General features: G+C 39.8%; 1 long non-coding RNA gene across 2 annotated transcripts in view; it reads left to right on the plus strand.

Moving 5' to 3' along the window:
* The window catches only part of LOC122812304, a 229,608-nt gene that overhangs the window by 179,783 nt on the left and 32,077 nt on the right, over positions 1-17,748 (plus strand). Inside the window, exons 1-2 of one of the 2 annotated variants that reach the window (XR_006366384.1) lie at positions 15,653-15,757; positions 15,839-15,860. The exons of the other annotated variant lie outside the window; for it this stretch is intronic. This is a non-coding gene — a long non-coding RNA (uncharacterized LOC122812304). Of the gene's footprint in view, positions 1-15,652; positions 15,758-15,838; positions 15,861-17,748 lie in introns of those variants that run through there. 2 annotated transcript variants of the gene reach the window in all.

Below are 17,748 nucleotides of genomic sequence, written 5' to 3' on the forward strand. Positions count from 1 at the left end.
CTGCCTGGGGACACAGTAATGCTTTTAGATGCCTCACAACACATACATTCCCTATCAGCGTCTTTGCCTTTGCGGATGATGTCACCCACCTAGAAGTATGCCTCTGGGAGTGCAGTGTTCAGTAATCTTAATAGCACTTTCTGTAAATGTGTAATGCTGTAGTGAGATAAGGTAGTTAGGTGTATGTTCAACTCCCAGCCCTGCCAAGTGTGTGTGTGTGTGTGTGTGTGTGTGTGTGTGTGTGTGTGTGTGTGTGTGTATATATATATATATATATATATATATATATATATATATATATATATATTTGTAATATGTATGTGGATATTAGCACTATTGAATGTGCTGCATTATCTGTACATGATCACCTTGGATGTATCTGAATGTGCTATGGCTCTGTGATAGTGCACATACTGTGTGCTGTAGTGATCCTGGGTTATAGTTGTATAGTGACCAGTTATTTTGTTGCTGGGTATTACAAGGGGCATTGACAACAATGATAGTACAGCACCTTTAAATGGTCGTGTGTACATCTCAGCAGCAGTCAGCAGTGGTTATTACTTTGGAGGATGAGTATGGCTCATATAACTATGTATTAAATGACAATACTATGCAAATCAGGTTAACATTACTGACACCCGTTTATCCACAGGTTGTGATACAGATCCCAAGAATGTATGTGTATACATTGCCAGGTGCAGGACTGGAATATGTTTGAATGCATGGAGGGGTGTCCATGGCCAGGAATGGTGATCTGTACAGCCTGGCAGGTACAGTCTGTGACTGTCCCACAACCTCCAGTATATGGCTAACACATGCTGAAACAGCGTACATGCAGAGACACACATAAAACAAACAGCTAGGGATAACACATACACACACACATTGCATCAACATTGGGCCATGCAAAACCTGTTGTCCCTCACACACACACAAATGCATACATGTTGATTGGATGGTTCAATGACAGGCTCTGGAAAAGAAACTACATACCCTGTGCATATGATGACACCTGTGCCACCTCTTGTAATGTATAACATTGATGCAGGTACAGACTAACATGGTGCTGATGCACAGGGTGGCTTCATAGCACTGTAATAATATTACAATGTTGTTAACACAAAGTGTGATTTCCTTCTAGGTGTATGTAGGCAGGCATGATCCATTACAGCTATGATCATCAATGTAGTATAGTGTACAGCACTGTTAATTCTGAAGATGTATTATCCATCCATGTGCCATTTGGCTGACGTGTGTAGTATTGGCAGCATGTGTTTCAGAGTGTGCAGTACGTGTGTGATGTGTGTAGTACAGATTTTCATGTATTTATATGTGAACATGGTGAAGGTGCACTGTCTGCATGTACATGTATAGTGGACACATTGGAATGGTGACATGCCCTGTATTACACACTGTTAACACTTCATAGTTTCTATTGGGGGCCAGTATGCATTATACTACACATATTGTTGTACTTGTCTACACATGTGTGATTAGGTTCATAGGTTCATAGGTTTATACTAGGCTATCTGCCCTAAGGCATTTATAAGCCTAGCCCAGAGTTTTTGTGGCTTACACCACCCCTTATGTTAAAAAATACTGTGCCCATTAGTTTGTTGTGCCTCTGTCCAGCAGTGACACAGAGAGGATTCCCGGGGTAAACCTACGATCTCCCATCCACCGGTCAAGATTTCTCTTGAACAGAGCCAGCGAGGTGCTCTGCCTCACATGGACTGGGATTTTATTCCACAACATAGGGAGTCTCTGGGTGACAAATCTATCCCTCCAGCATGTCCTATTTATATCCGTGCTAAGGTTTAAGTCGCTTGCTCTAGTGGATCTGGTAGATTTGGATTTTTTGAGGTGGAGCATGTCCATTAATTCCGGGTTGGACATGGCCTTGTATGTCAGGAGATTGCTATGGTTTTACACGGTGCTGTGGGTGATACTGTTACTATCTGTGATTGTTTTGCATTATGGTAGTAGACACAACCTCAACAGTCTGAATAACCAATTGTTATATGATATCTTCACAACTGACCCACACATGTAGGACACACAGTAGCATGTGGATCCTACATGTACTATACTATACCAGTATGCACTGGTATTGACCGCCACACATTGCTGGGACCATTACTGTTTGACATATAGCCATGTTAGTTACAAGCAAAGACAATAGGGATATTCCTGTCCACATCTGGGAATTCATACTGTGGCCTAGAATGTATTCTGCACATGACACAGTTATTCTACACAAGGGTATCATACAGACAGATACGTGTTATCCAACCCATGCTGTAAACCTATAAGGCTAAAAAGAGTCAGTTATCCACATTTACTATGCATACTTTACCAACAGTAACACATAGGTATTACACCCCAATATGTATAATGGGTAACAATGTGTACATATAGATAAGTGCTATGTCATTTGTCATTTGATATTTGCATTTACAATGGTATTTTGAAGTACATCACTGTATCACATATGCAATGAGAGTTCTGCATGCATATCCTCCAAGGTGGTTGTACAACTATGATGAATGTCCATTATTGACATACTTTGCTGTGTCTGAACTGTTCTGCAGTAATACACATACATGCATGCAGTAATACTCACACTATGTATATAAACTGTCATGTGTGTGTGTGTGTGTGTGTGTGTGTGTGTGTGTGTGTGTGTGTGTGTGTGTGTGTGTGTGTGAGACACAGATGACCTAGGCCACAGACAATTCTGGTACATGTAGTTGACAAGTGCTTTAATGCTCCACCAGATGTGTCCAGGCACCAGAACTGTGACTTGAGCGACACAAACACATGCTAGAGTAAAGTTTCTGTATGTGCGTGTGCCTCATTATGGCATTCCTGTTCATGTGTGTGTGCATTTCTGATGTGTGTCATCAGCCACAGTTGAACTGCACATCCAGCATCCCCACTAGGTGACCATGAGGGTTGTCCCCATTGCCAAATGTTTTGTACAGCTGTGTCAGATGCCACATATCGGAAGCATTGCAGCTTCCAGGGCATCCAGCACACACATTCATTATTATGGGCTGGCCATCACACACAAACCACCACTTCATGGAGGGGAAGCCCTTGTGGATGATGTAGGCCCTACCACACTCACTGGCTGGTGCTTTGATGCATATGTGCGTGCAGTGTATTGCACACAGTACTTAGGGTATTCCACTATTGTGTGGAAAAGACACATATTGCTGCCCAATACCTTACGGGAATTGGGGATATATACATCATCACCACATGTGCTGACATGGCATTCATGAACTGGTGCATTACCCTGGATGCTGATGTTTGTAAAATCCACATCATATCACCAGTTGATCTCTGGAAGGTACCTGCTGCTGGTATCCTTTGGGCAACACATACCTTGGTTTCCACTGGGATAGGTTTCCCTCTGTTGGTTCTGTGTGTGAGACATGGCCTGCACAGCTCCACAATCTTCTGCAGGAGGTCTTTGTCCACTCTATAGCGCTCTACTATCTCCAGCTCATGTAGCCCCTGGTAGGTTACCCTGTGCCTGCACACTCCTCTCCGTCTACTCACTGTGTGATGCTGAGCAGCATTCACATTGGCACAACCCTCCACATGTTGCATATGTTGACTTATAATAGCAATGACAGCCCCAAACATTATGTTGTCTCAGTTAAGCTTTTACAGTTTTCACTTCTCTTAGTATACTACAGTGTTGCAGTGTGTCTAAGAAAAACATAGTGGAATGCTGTTTGTAGAGTTGTACATGCTGTGCTGTGCTGGCCTACTGTACTGGCTGTGTAATATACTCAGTCTGATTGTTTTCACCTGCTAGCTGTGGTAGTTCTCTTTGGTTAACTTACTGCTATTTGTTTACCTTCCTTTTCACTGTTTGTGTCCACAGTGAGCGGCGCTGCGCATAGGAGCACAGTGAAGTGCACATCCGCTTCCACGTGCGCACACAGGCTTATACATGCGTACAAACACTTACACTGGCTTACACAACATTACACGGGCTTCAACAATCTTACAGTAGCTTACTCGTTCTTCAAGTCGCGCACACGGGCAGATACACATGCACACATGTGTACTCGGGCTTACAGGCTTGCACGGGCGCAAGCACACTTCACCAGGTTTGCAAGGAACTTCAGTGATATCCATGGCATACACCATCAGTTTACTGACTTTACCTAGGATAAATCATAACACGCCTCTTCCACTGATGAGTCACTGACAGCAAACATGTGACACACTGCTCCAATAAGATTACAGTGTTTTATACATACACACTCATGATGTCACCTATCTTCTACGCTGATAGTCCCCTTAACCTACTCTTACACTGTAGAGGCTTGGCCCATATGGCATGACAAATTGTGCTTCACTATCCTCAGCCTCAGTTGCATAGGATTGCCTACTAATGCTTGGTTACATCTCTGAGAGTGCGCTTCCACACATAGCAACCACTACTCAGTAGCCATGTTGTCTTCAGCTTGCCATTCACCTGCATGATGAACTAACTTTTAACTGACATTACAATTTGTATGTATATTTTACATATTTGTCTTGTTTTGTATGCACAGCGCGTACTCACGCTGCTGCGCTACGCTTAAACACCGGAGATCGGGGGAGGACAACTAGAGTTTTATTAATTTCCAATGGAAAAACATGCCACTGGCCTTATATTTGGCCATTGGCATGCTTCTTCAACTAAATCCATCCTTTATTTGCAGATGACATTGCTCCGTTTAGCTACTTGCAGAACGTTACTCGGTTAACATCCGTGTACATTTCTGCACATAACTCTACTCTTGCACGGACAGCTTACTGTTTCATGCATCGCATATTTTACATCATTTGCATAGCTTTCACCTACAAATGAGGTAATTTGCATATCCTTACATTGTCCATGCAACGTTCGTTTTAGGGGCTGTTTTACACGCCCCTACAGGATATTGCTGAATAGCTCGGCAGACATCTTGCCTTGCTCTACTCTTACTCTACTCGTACACACCGACCAAAGCTTCGTGAATCCTGGCCTAAGCTTTGCTGTGTGCTAATATGTCTATTTGTGGAGTAAGCATGGCTGTAGGTATGTTTTGACCTGTACGTCTGTCATTTCTACAGAGCAGCTCCCACTTTCATCATTTGTAGAGGTGACAGCCCTATAGGAACTATATGTACAGCTGTGACATTTGACAAGTCCACACATACCTGCGGTCAATACTAAACTGACTACTTCAGCACTTTTCATACCTTAAGATTTGTCTTGTAGTGGTATAGTCGATAATACTGTTTCGTATAACATGTATCTGTTTCTGATACAAGATATGTCATTTTATTATACCACTACACACAATATATGAAGAAATCACAGGTCAGATGCCATAACATTCCTTTTGTAGGACACACCCGCCCAGAGTGTTGTGTTCCTCACAAAAGCCAACACGTGCTAATCAAAACATATTCTGCTATCACCTACCTTATGTGTTCGCCGGTATTTGCGCTTTCCGTCAGTGGCAGAACTCACATGCGAGTGTGGGAGACTGAACACTGTATCGGGGACACTGCATAGCACCCTGAGGGACACATTTATGTTGTTTCTATTAACCTTCCACATTGACTATCACAGGGCATAAGTATTCATCCAAATTTATCGAGGTACATGCTTTTGACTTATACATGTTTTGTCATTTGTCATCATGTCTTTCTTCACACCTGTCCACCTAATCTCACTAGTTCTGTACATTTATTTTGGTCAAGATTACCTTCATACCTCTCAACTGTACACATTTTGGGTAAATGTCCCGAACTTAGACGTCTGATTTTGTTCCTTTTTTAATAATATTGTGCCTTTCTGGTAATTTAGTGGCAAGTCATTAGGGACTGTGGGGTTAGACAATAATGACAGACATTAGTAGTTTACAATTAATAACCCTCAAAACATTCATACTAATGAATGATCCATTATTCTATCAACGTTCTGACTTTGTAAGAGGAATATTTGAAATATTCCCTATTTGTACTTATTTTAAAATGCCTTTGTCCAGATGTCTTATTCTGATTGAGAGGTATGGTTACCATCTTAATCGTACGCATGTAAGTCCATGATAATCGCTTACATGACACTAATATAACTCCCTACATCTTCCCCCAATAGTTTACACAATATCCAGTAGATGAGTTCTTCATTTTTGGAAGTTAGAGGCGTCTGCTATACCCACATAGGAATATTAATCACTCCCATGGGGCGGACCTCATAAATCTGTGCCAACCAACACCTAGGCACCTAGGCCTATTATTTCATACCCATGATTCCCAGACCTGACACCCCTCCACAGTAGTCATAACACATATTTAATGTGAGTGATAATAAAGTATGAAGACACTTCTAAGCACTATCCACTCTCCACATGTCGGGACATATGTCATACATTCTGTCAACCCATGTGTTATTACACTTGCACAAGCTACTGTTGCATGTACAGCTATATTGTAGTTGCGGATAACACTTCTTTGCAGCAATCATTACAGGACAGTGCGTGTATAGATTCACAATTTTTGGGGTCCTGCAAAGGACACCTATATCCATGTTTAAAGAGTAGGACTTGCAGATCTGGCACACTGATACTTTCCGGGCAATAGTTTTGAGAGCAGCAGTGTATTTACCTTAATTGCATGTCTGTATGTCTGTCCATACTAGCTATGGTGTAACCTATTTATGTACATGTGTTATATCTACGAGGACATTTGTTTATATGTTTGTTAGGTATATATCAATTAATGTTGTATGTGTTTGTGTGTATATATATATATATATATATATATATATATATATATATATATATATATATATATATATATATATTTATATGTCTGTACATTCTTTATTTCATATATTTATTTAGTTTAAGTCTGTGGATATATATCTATACACAAATGTATATATCCATATATAGACATTACGTGTAGAAACCAGCATTCATTTGCTATGCTATGAGCGGATTACACACGCACAGGCGCACTTGCATTTCCTTATTGTGGGTTATGCGCAGGCGCACATGCATATCCTTATTGTGGGTTACATATGTTTACTAAGTCTTTGTGCTTACGTGGGCTTTATTACTTGTGACAGTACCAGTAAAATATCTGTAATCCGGTTAACGGACATATGCGAAACACACGTTCACCTTTACATATTTAAATGTCTGTACAGCACAGACGCATTCATTACACTTTAACATTATATGTGCTGTAGTCGTAGTTGAACCGGGACTGCATTCACGTTGGCGGGATGCTGTAACCACTATACTTTTGGTGTTCTGACTCATTTATATGCATACCCATAGTACATAGCTACATTAACATATGCCTCACCGCTTCACTTACGACACAGGCATCCATTCTCCTGCTGGGAAAAATGCGGTACTACATATTACACATTCCCTATTCCCTACTGCTCTGGACCCAAGCTGCATTTTTAATCACTGCAGGGATATTCAGAACCCCAAGGCTTATAGTCCTGACACATACAAGTCTTTAATTGTCAGGGTGTTTATGTGGTGATCTGGGTTTAGGCTTGTCCGCCTGGTGAACGGAACTGCCCTGACCATGTTCAAATGTCAGACAAAGCACATGGACAGAGTTTGTCCATTTTAAACATTTTATCTGTGTTTACAGACACAGGTGTTTAGGCACCTGTCAGCAACTTATAATGTTGGCAATACATAATATGGGTGGGGGTGGTTACAATACATAATCCACGGTGAGTGGTGTTCCCATTCACATTATTTTACCTGTGTTTACAGACACAGGTGTTTGGGCACCTGTCAGCAGCTTATAATGTTGGCAATACATAATATGGGTGGGGTGGTTACAATACATAATCCACGGTGAGTGGTGTTCCCATTCACATTTGACTATTTCCTGTATTCATTCATACAAGGATTATTATTTTGGACATGAATTAACTATGAATTAACTACAGGTATGCAGTAGTACAGTAAACATATGTGAAGGTTTGTTACAGTAAGAATGTATGGACCTCTGTAATACTCGGGGACTACCCCACATCCTTCACAACATTTCATGCTAATGTACATACTATTATTCTGTGAACTTTCGAAGTTTGTGAGAGCAGTATTTACATCTGTCCCTATTTGTCCACCCATCATTTTAGGCTTTGTCCAGATTTTGTTGCTGTAATAGGTTGAGAGGTGGTGTCGGTATGTGATTGAGTTGAATATATACTGTCGATAATTCAGTGGGGAGTAGGGTTACCACCTCTTCCTCTTTGTGAGGGGAAGTCCCACTTTGGACAGTTGTGTCCTGCGATGAAGCCTAAGACATGGCAAATGTCCTGTGATTTTAAGACAAAAGTATATTTCTTATTTTCTTTAATAGTTGCATGATGCAGGTATTTTGTATCTGAAACACATAACTATTATTTGGGATAGCATAAGCAATTCAAATGCTATGACATAAGCTTTTATCTTGGCAAACAAGTGTAATTCTGTCCTTTGCACTGGCCGGGGGTATATTTTATCCTGCAAATTCTCACATTTCTACAAAAGATGTCCCACCTTGGGCATCTGAACAGGTGGCGACCCTAGGGGGGAGACCTGCATGGTGGACAGGTGTTCCATCCTGCGTAGTATGTTTTGCATGTCTGTCTAGAAACTAAACAGTACCATGACTACACATACATGTTTTGTCCAGATGTGTAGAGTACTAGACACCGTGGCGTGTAAACAACTCTGATGTTTCAACAGGTTACTTATCCCACGCGGGATGTACACACATTTTGCCAAAACATGAACGCGCGGGCATTTGGATTTACGTAACTGTGATGGGATGTTTACAAATGTGGGATACATATTTGCAATCCTGACACTGCCTAGGACGATACTTCCTACTACATATGGGGAATACTCGCTATGTGTAGGTGTATGGCTGCGCAAGGCTGATAGCTGGATTTGGTGGACATTCGGACATGGGTGCGGGTTATGTGCTATACAGGGGATGTTGCGTATTGCATTTGCATGCATGGGTTATGCATTTGGATGTCCCAGTTCCGCATATAGCATCCTATGTGTATGTGCCGGTTACGTTCCTGTTCATGTGTATAGCACATTTTAATATTCATATGTTTGTGTGAGTTTGGTATACAATTTGGACTGTCAGGTTTCTTTACAGTTGTTATATGGCCACAACTGCCCAGTTGTGTACTATCACTACCACTGTGGGACTGCTGGTGACCCTGCCCATGGGGCTAGATGTGTGTATTGGCGGCGCGCTGACATAATGCGCTTCACTTCCACTGGGTATAACTACTTACAGTGCAGTACATTACGGACACACGATTTTAAATATAATTTGTTCCATGGTCGGAAACCCATATTGTGTTGCGTGCATTTCTGTTTGTTTCTCAATTTTGTGTGGCCGGGAACTGTCTTGCATGCTTTGCATATGTTTCATTATCCACGGACACTGATAGGTGCGATTACTATTGCAGGCAGACTATAATATTCAGCAGTTTAGGTTGCTCATCGACAGCCGACATTGACACGCCTCCGGGCGCAGCTTAGTAACGCCCCATGCACTCGTGCACGTGTCCTATGCACGTGGATGTGGTGGCAGCACACCTTCATTAATATGCATATGGCGCTACTACTCCATATATACGCCGCACGGCCGGCGCAGACCTTACACAGGCCTTGCGCTGAGCTTCATGAATCCGGGGGATAGTCTTTTGAACATGATTTAGAAATGCCAGATAAAAAAATTTAAAAACTCTAGTTCTTTGTTCTTTAGACCTGATTCAAATAAAATACAGGTATAATGGATGGTATTTTATGGTTATTGGGTGGCATGAATCTGATTGATGAAATAAGCCATGTGATTTTTTTTTGAATTTGTTCTAAGAAGGTCTCAACTTACTTTATGCATTAATTCACTGTCAAGTCTTTAAATAAAGATTAGAAAAAGTATGGTATTTTTTTATTGACTGCAATTCTTGCAATAGTGGACTAGATGGACAAATGTAGTTACTGACTGATCATCATAGGAAAGCCCCCTGTGTCTCCCATATCCCGTATTACTTATATATTCCAACTCCATGACCACACAACAGTGAAGAAAGAGTGAATTCCACTCCCCAGTCCCCACACTCCACACCTCAGTCCCCTCCCCCACTTCCCAGTCCCCTTCCCTACTCCCCAGTCCTCACCTCCCCACTCCCTACTGTACCACAACTTCTGTCAAACTAAAAATGGCACTTTTAATCTAAGGACTATTAGGTGGTCAGTGTTGAAACACAACATGTTCAATATGCTGAACATTTCACTAAAGTAACCTTTTTGAATCCCAAATGACTGAATTAAAATGTTTGAAATACCATTATATTGAAAGATCGTTTATTTAAATACCAATTATTAGAAACATCATACAATGAAAATCACCCAACTAAAACTGTTTCAACAAATGTTTTTCTGGGGGCAAGCCCCTTCGCACCCTCTGCATCATCCTTACTTAAATATATTGTCTCCCAGGTCACACAGCTGTGTAGAAAAGTGAAAATACCACACAGAGGGAATCACTATTCAAGCGCAAATAGAAACTACACCAGCAGCATTTATATATGGGTAACAACAGTCACCAAATAAAGCATTGGCATATATTTTTGCATGTTTTATTTCTGTTTTCCAGAACTAGGTCTAGTTATGTCACATTCAGTGAAATAGACTCTCATCCAAATGGTAATTTAATTAAAGGGCCATCAATCATATTGAAATACTGAGTATCCATTCAACAAAACTGTAATTCAACCCAATGACAGACACCCATATATGAATATACCATAATCATCATTGCCTTGTCCCCATTTTCCACATGGGGTCAGGGTGTCATGTTATTTGTTGCCCTCTTTCTCGAGTCAGTGCTACTCTCTTACCTTCTTTGACTGTCATGTCGTCTCTTACACAATCCATCCCTCTCTTTGATGGATGCCTTCATTTCCTCTTGCCTTCTTTCTGTGTGTCCAAAATCTTCTTCATCAAACTGTCTCTGCTTTAATGCACATGTGCCTGAAGCACCATAATCTCTTCTCTTTGACCTTCTCTACAATTGTAGTTACTTGGGCTCCTGCTCTGATGTCCTAATTTATTCCTCTGTCCTATAGTGTGCATGTTATCACCAATCTTAGGCACTTCATCTCCCACATCTCTAGCCTCATTAACTGCATTGCCTTCACTGTGCAGGCTTAGGCACCACACAGCAGTATGGGTCACACTACTATTTTATACTCATTTTCAATGCCTTGGCATTCTTTCTGTCAAGTATCTGGGAGGGAGGTTGGAAGTATGAAAGCGGAGGTCAAGGGTAAAATCAGAAGGGGATGCAGTCAATCATCACAGATACTTGAAGCTGTTATCCTGTTCCATATTTTCCTTTCCATCTCAGTTCACAGCTTCTTCTGATTTGCCTCATTTGCTGTCATTATAACTGTTTTATCTGTATCTTTTTATCCTGAATCCTTCAGTTTTACATTTTATTCTGCCATTGTTTGCTGATGTTCTTGTTTAGAGTCTGCTTGCAATGCCATATCATCTGCATACGGCAACTTTTTCCCCTCTCCAGTATTAACTGCCATGGGCTCAGAGTTGAACCCTTATACACACCCACTCTCACTGGGAAACCCTGTGGGAGTCTGAACACTGTTTCCACTTTTGTTATTGGATCCTTGTACACAGCCTGTACTAATTCTACCAATGTTTCTGGGACCTTGAACCGTCATAGGACTCCCCAGATCAGCTTTTTTGGACCTTGTCATATGCTTTCTCCAAGTGTAGGAATGGAGTCTTTCTTTTTCTCTAGCTTATTCTCAATGATCTGTTTCACTGCAAACATGAGGTCAGTTGTGCTGCATCCTGATCTGAATCTGAACTGATTATATCCCATCCTACTTTCTACTAGTCTGTGTACTCATTTATCAGTCACCCTCTCCTGAACATTCATGCAGTGTGACAGGAGTTTGATACACTCTTCTACCCATAGTCATTGATGTCCCCTTTGTTCCTGAACACTGGTACTAGTGTGCTTATTCTCCTGTCATATGGGATACTCCTTTCTCTCCATATTGCTATAAGTACCCTCTGGAACAATTTCTCCCATAACTTTCCCAGCATCTTGACCATATCTGCTTTGACCTCATCTCAGCCTGCTTCTTTCTCTGACTTTATTTTCCTTAGTCCAGCTCTTGCTTATTCTAGGATGTGATTTCTTTCTTCTTCTTTAATCATAGGCTGTGTCTGGGGCAGTATGGTTTCTGTGAAGTTTTTTCATTTAGAAGCTGCTGGAAGTACTTCTTCTATCTGCCTTAGATGTCCTGTGGACTTCTGAGATGGTTGTTGCTTGCATCCCTTATGAAGGTTGTCTGATAACTATCTTCTGTCTTTGCGTTGCAATGTGATAGTTTATTTATTTATTTATTTTTTTTGTGCCTTCAGCTGAATCACTTTCTTTGCTATTGCAACAGCTCTCTTAACATCTTTATTAGTTAACCAATACTCATTGTTAATCTGGTCTGTGTTTCCTATCTCCCATTGTTTTCTGCACTCTTTCTTTTCTTTTAATGACTTCCTTAACTTTTTCATTCCATCACCAGCTTTCCTTATGTACCTTATTTCCCTACGTGGCTCAGATGCATATCTGCTCTGTAGTGCTCATGTGCTCATGTGCTTAACTTGAGGCTCTGCCATTCTTCTTCAACTCACCCTTTTCCTCTGCTTCCTTAGAATCTTGGGGTTTCTTTCAAGTCAACTTCCGGGTCTTTAGCCTGGTCTATGTTGACCTTAGAGCCTTGTGTGTCCACTGCATGTAGCTGATTGTGATAGCCTATGTTTTTTGCTGTGGGCCAACTGTTTCACTGGAGAAGACTTTGCAATCACTGATTCTACCCCACCGCTCTTTCCTACTAGGAGGAGGTCTACTTGCGCTGCATGTTGTCCGCTCTTGTATGTGGTCTTGTGACTGTCTGTCTTGCTGAGCTATGTTTTGGTCACCATCAGTCATTTGCCAGGCAGAATTCTAGAAAGGCCTCTCCTTCTGCATTCCTTTTGCCTCACCCATGTGGACCCAGGCAGTCCTTATATCCTGTTCTGTCTGCCCCAGTATGATCATTTCTGTCCCTGTCTATCATGAAGTCCTGCTTTATCTAGCAGGTCCTGCAATGGCTTCCTGAAATGCAGTATATTCCTATCTATCACAATCATACATCTCAACAGTACAGATTTTTACCTCATATTTTTGGTCTGTTCCTCATAAAATGTATGGTGATCTGGCAAGTCATTGAGGATTGAAATCACTGAATTGTGACAGATACTTGAGTTTCAAATTTCATATCATTTGGAAAATGTATGCTAATGGAAACTTTGTATTTTTAGCAATTTTCTAACTTTATAAGAGCAATAATGAAACCATGTCCCTATTTTTGAGCCTTTGTTCCATCATTATTTTTGGTTTTGTACAGATTTCTTGTGCTAAGAGATTATGAAGTGCATTGTGGGGCATAGGTTAAGGTTATAAACTGTGTCCTTATACTGGGGACTGATTGCCACGTGTCTGACTTTAATTATGATGGCATCCCTCACTGTCTTCTGAAGCCTCTCTCTCTCATCACAGTTGTCATACCATTTCCAGCGTGTTGTCTGCACTCCTCATTGAGTCAAGTGGTATGAATATATACATGTATACATACATATAAATATAAATATAAGCATAAATATAAATAGATATGCTTATGTCATGAAAGGTGAAAAACACTCAAAGAGAATCACAAATGCTAGAATAAAAAAGAGTGATCACAAAGCACTGAATGACTCATAAGAGTGAATCATAAAACATTGAGTACTTCTCTCCCATTAAAAAATGCAAGTAAATCACAACTGCAGATGTGTCACATTGGCAGTGATACTTTTAAAGAAAGGGTATCTAAAATGTAATGAACAGGATAAGGGGCAGGGGTATGATTATAGTTAGGGTTAGCACACACGAGTAAGGCAAACAGTTTTTTTCTGCTCCTATGAGCATTTGTATTTCATTAGGTAATCTTTATTTATTATCTCCATAGGCATCTTGATAAACCTTACTGCAGGCATAGAAAAAATCATCTGTAAACTTTCAATAGGTTTGTTAAAGTGTTTATAAACTATCACATACAGTTCATAGCTTTGTTTTACAGATTTCACACAGACATACACTAAAGGGAGTGATTTATTGTAGGAAAAGTGCTGAAATGCTTTCCTGCAGAAATTTGAAGATACACCAATGGTGCATTTTACAAGGATAGAAGAAAAGATGTGTCACAGAAAAGTATATTTGTTTATTACACTGAAATGTAGTTTAAATGGCAACTCATACCAGGCAAAAGGTTATGAATAGTACAAATAATAAGTGTTTATATTTTACAAAACAACCTGATGTTAAATGCCAACTTAATGAATTTTGCAAGTTTACTTAGCTCTGAAGAGTCACCTGGAAAATCACACCCTTTTTCATCTGTTATGAAAGAATATGTTTATGATACGTTGATCTAGAAAGAGCAAAGCACAGAACAATGAAAAAAAAAAGCAAAAAAGACTATTTTATGCAGGAGACAAGCCCCCTGCACCCCTGTGCACTATTAGTTATATATACTAACTCCAACATTGCACAAGTGGGAAAAGGGTGTATTCCCAGTCACTGCTGCACCTGTATAAGCACACACAGCAGCCAGCATTAAGAGATTTCTATCTCTTAAGTTGGAAAAGTAAGTAAAAAAGAATGTTCTCCCTTTTGAAAAGTTGCTGTGATAAATGGCAAGCCCAATTAATATGTTTGCAGAGGCTGTTTACCCCTGCATGCCTACTAACATAGTAGAGCCCTTGGATTGCACAGCCTTGGATAAAGTAGTTGTGTGAACTCAAGAGTTGTACTAATTCAGTTGCAGGGGTGTGAAGCTGAGTGAAGTAACACCCTCAAATTCTATAACTGTTTTCATAATATGGTTTGTCTTAGTTTTTTACAGGATTTACTTGGTATTTTCCAAGTTGTTTGTTCAGTTTCAGTTCAGTTCACCATTTTATTTCTGTTTTATAATCTTTCAGTGATTTGTCCTTCAGTTCAACATTGTGTTCCCATTATGACTCACCATTCTGAGAGACTTGCAAAGATTTTATGTGATTTAAGTTGCATTTTACCAAAAAAAATCATCTAAAAGATATGAATGGCATACAGAAATAAGTGAAAGAAATATCTGGTAGGAGGATCCTGCTGCATAAAAATAATATCTACTATTCCAGGAAAAAAAGAAATGCTTAGTGTTCCAGATCTAACATCTGCAAATTTTATTTAAGCAGACATAGTAGATAAACATTAGTTTATATCAGAGGAGGTGATCCTTAACCACCACAGACAATTCCGGTACTTCTCTCTTACAGAGGATACTAATTTATTAATTTTAAACTATGAATAGAGATGGAATTAAAACTCCAAGATATTAACTAGTGTTATATCCCAATAAGTTCATTTTATCTGTTGTACATTATGGTTTAAAAATGTCTGCAATTTGGAAATTCCTACAATATTCATTTATTCTTTTTTGTTGTTGTTTTAGCTTTCATTCCAGACTTTCTGTCCACACCTACTATATGTAACATTATACGTGTCATCTTAGTTGTTTGTGTCCCTTTGGTTATTTTTCTTCTTTGTCGAAAAGAAAGAAAAGGTTTGTTTGCAACTTTTACTATAATAAACTACACATTTCATTTTTTTAGTTAATGTTCTAATAACTATTTATCTTTTCTAGGGACAGCTGCTACTCAAAATGGGTATGTACTAAAATATTTTAATACTAATTACTTGCATTGTATTTCAACTTCTACATTGGTATCATGTATAGAAAGAATGATATTGCTGGAATGTGTGCAGCAAATCTGAGGTAATACTGTTGGACATCAATACACCTGTATTTGACTTTTACAAGTAAATAGTCAATTAATCTTATCCTAAGAGTCTAGGGTAGTGATATGTCCATTGAAAAAAACATCTACAGAAAGCTGATCCTGGTTCTGTGGGTAATGGCATTTATGCACAAAAATTAACAGTAAGCAGTCTGTGTATGGGTATTACAATTTTGTTCATAACATGTTTACTATTCATAAGTAAATGGTTGGTTCTACTTAGAAGTAACTATCAGAATCTATGAGGTAAATCTTTCTAAGTGCACACAATATGCTTTGCTTTGCTGCTACAAGTCTTGCTTAGTATGATGGGGGGTTATGTGTGGGAAGAGCGTCTATGGGGGTGGGGGCTGAATCATACTACTTATGAAAATATTTATTCAGAATGTCATGATCACCATTTCTGATTCAGGAGCGTAAAAGGTTTAAGTATGAGCTGACTTTTTGTTATAGAAATATTACATTGCAGTACTGTAGTCCCAGATCAATGAATGGAATAATAAAGATATGCACGTCTTCCAAGCTCACCCAGCTCAAGGTTAAATAAACAAATTGTATCAGAAATATGAAATACATATTGTGTTATTCTTACTTTATCTTAGGATATGCCATGTAATCTAGAAGTAGTCTGTGCAATGTAAAATGCATCAGTATAATAACACATAAGATGCATTCTTGATTATTCTAGCTTGCGTGAGTGTGGTTAGTCATCAAAAGAATCAATGTATTCACATGTAAATGCACACGGACACATAAACACAGAGATCCACATACACAAACACAGATACAAATGCACACAGGCAATATATTGCAACATTTAAAACAAAATGCCTGTAGACTTAATCCATTTTTAGAGAATAGTCCTCAATATCTACAAAGAAAGACAGAGAGAAAAAAAAAACTTTTATTAGAAAACAATATATTTTCAGCAAACCTTAGACTTTTTGTACTTGGAATTGGTTATCATAACAGGTGAAAATTCATAACTGTAGACAGAAAGACATGTCAGGTATACTGTACAAAGAAATAAAACAACTCCTTTGAAAACAGTGCCATACAATACCAGCTAAGCTTTTCTGACCAACAGAAAATAAATTACTGAATTCTAAAAGATGGGGCATGTGGAGCAGTCATGACATTAAGATGGTGCAAGTGCTATAGTCTGCTGGAATCAGTAAACCCCGAATGAACATGAGTTAGTAGGAGGGGCATGGTGTGCTGAAGTTGTATACTGAGAAGGGACAAACCCAGAGTGTACATGAGTTAGTAGGAGGGGCATGATATGCTGAAGTTGTGTACAGAGATGGGTCAAACCCTGACTGTACCTGAGTTAGCAGGAGGGGCATGACGTGCTGAAGTTGTATACTGAGAAGGGATAAACCCAGACTGTACATGAGTTAGTAGGAGGAGCATGATATGCTGAAGTTGTATACTGAGATGTGTCAAACTCTGACTGTACCTGAGTTAGTAGGAGGGGTATGAAGTGCTGACATTGTATACTGATATGTGTCAAACCCTGACTGTACCTGAGGTAGTAGGAGGAGCATGATGTGCTGAAGTTGTACACTGAGATGTGTCAATCCCTGACCGTACATGAGTTAGTAGGAGGGGCATGATGTGCTGAAGTTGTATACTGCGATGGGTCAAAGCCTGACTGTACCTGAGGTAGTAGGAGGGGCATGATGTGCTGAAGTTGTACACTGAGACTGGTCAAACCCAGACTGTACATGAGTTAGTAGGAGGGGCATGATATGCT

Source organism: Protopterus annectens, chromosome 9.part0 (assembly GCF_019279795.1).
Source record: "Protopterus annectens isolate FY-2018-M chromosome 9.part0, PAN1.0, whole genome shotgun sequence".
Classification (NCBI taxonomy): domain Eukaryota; kingdom Metazoa; phylum Chordata; order Ceratodontiformes; family Protopteridae; genus Protopterus; species Protopterus annectens.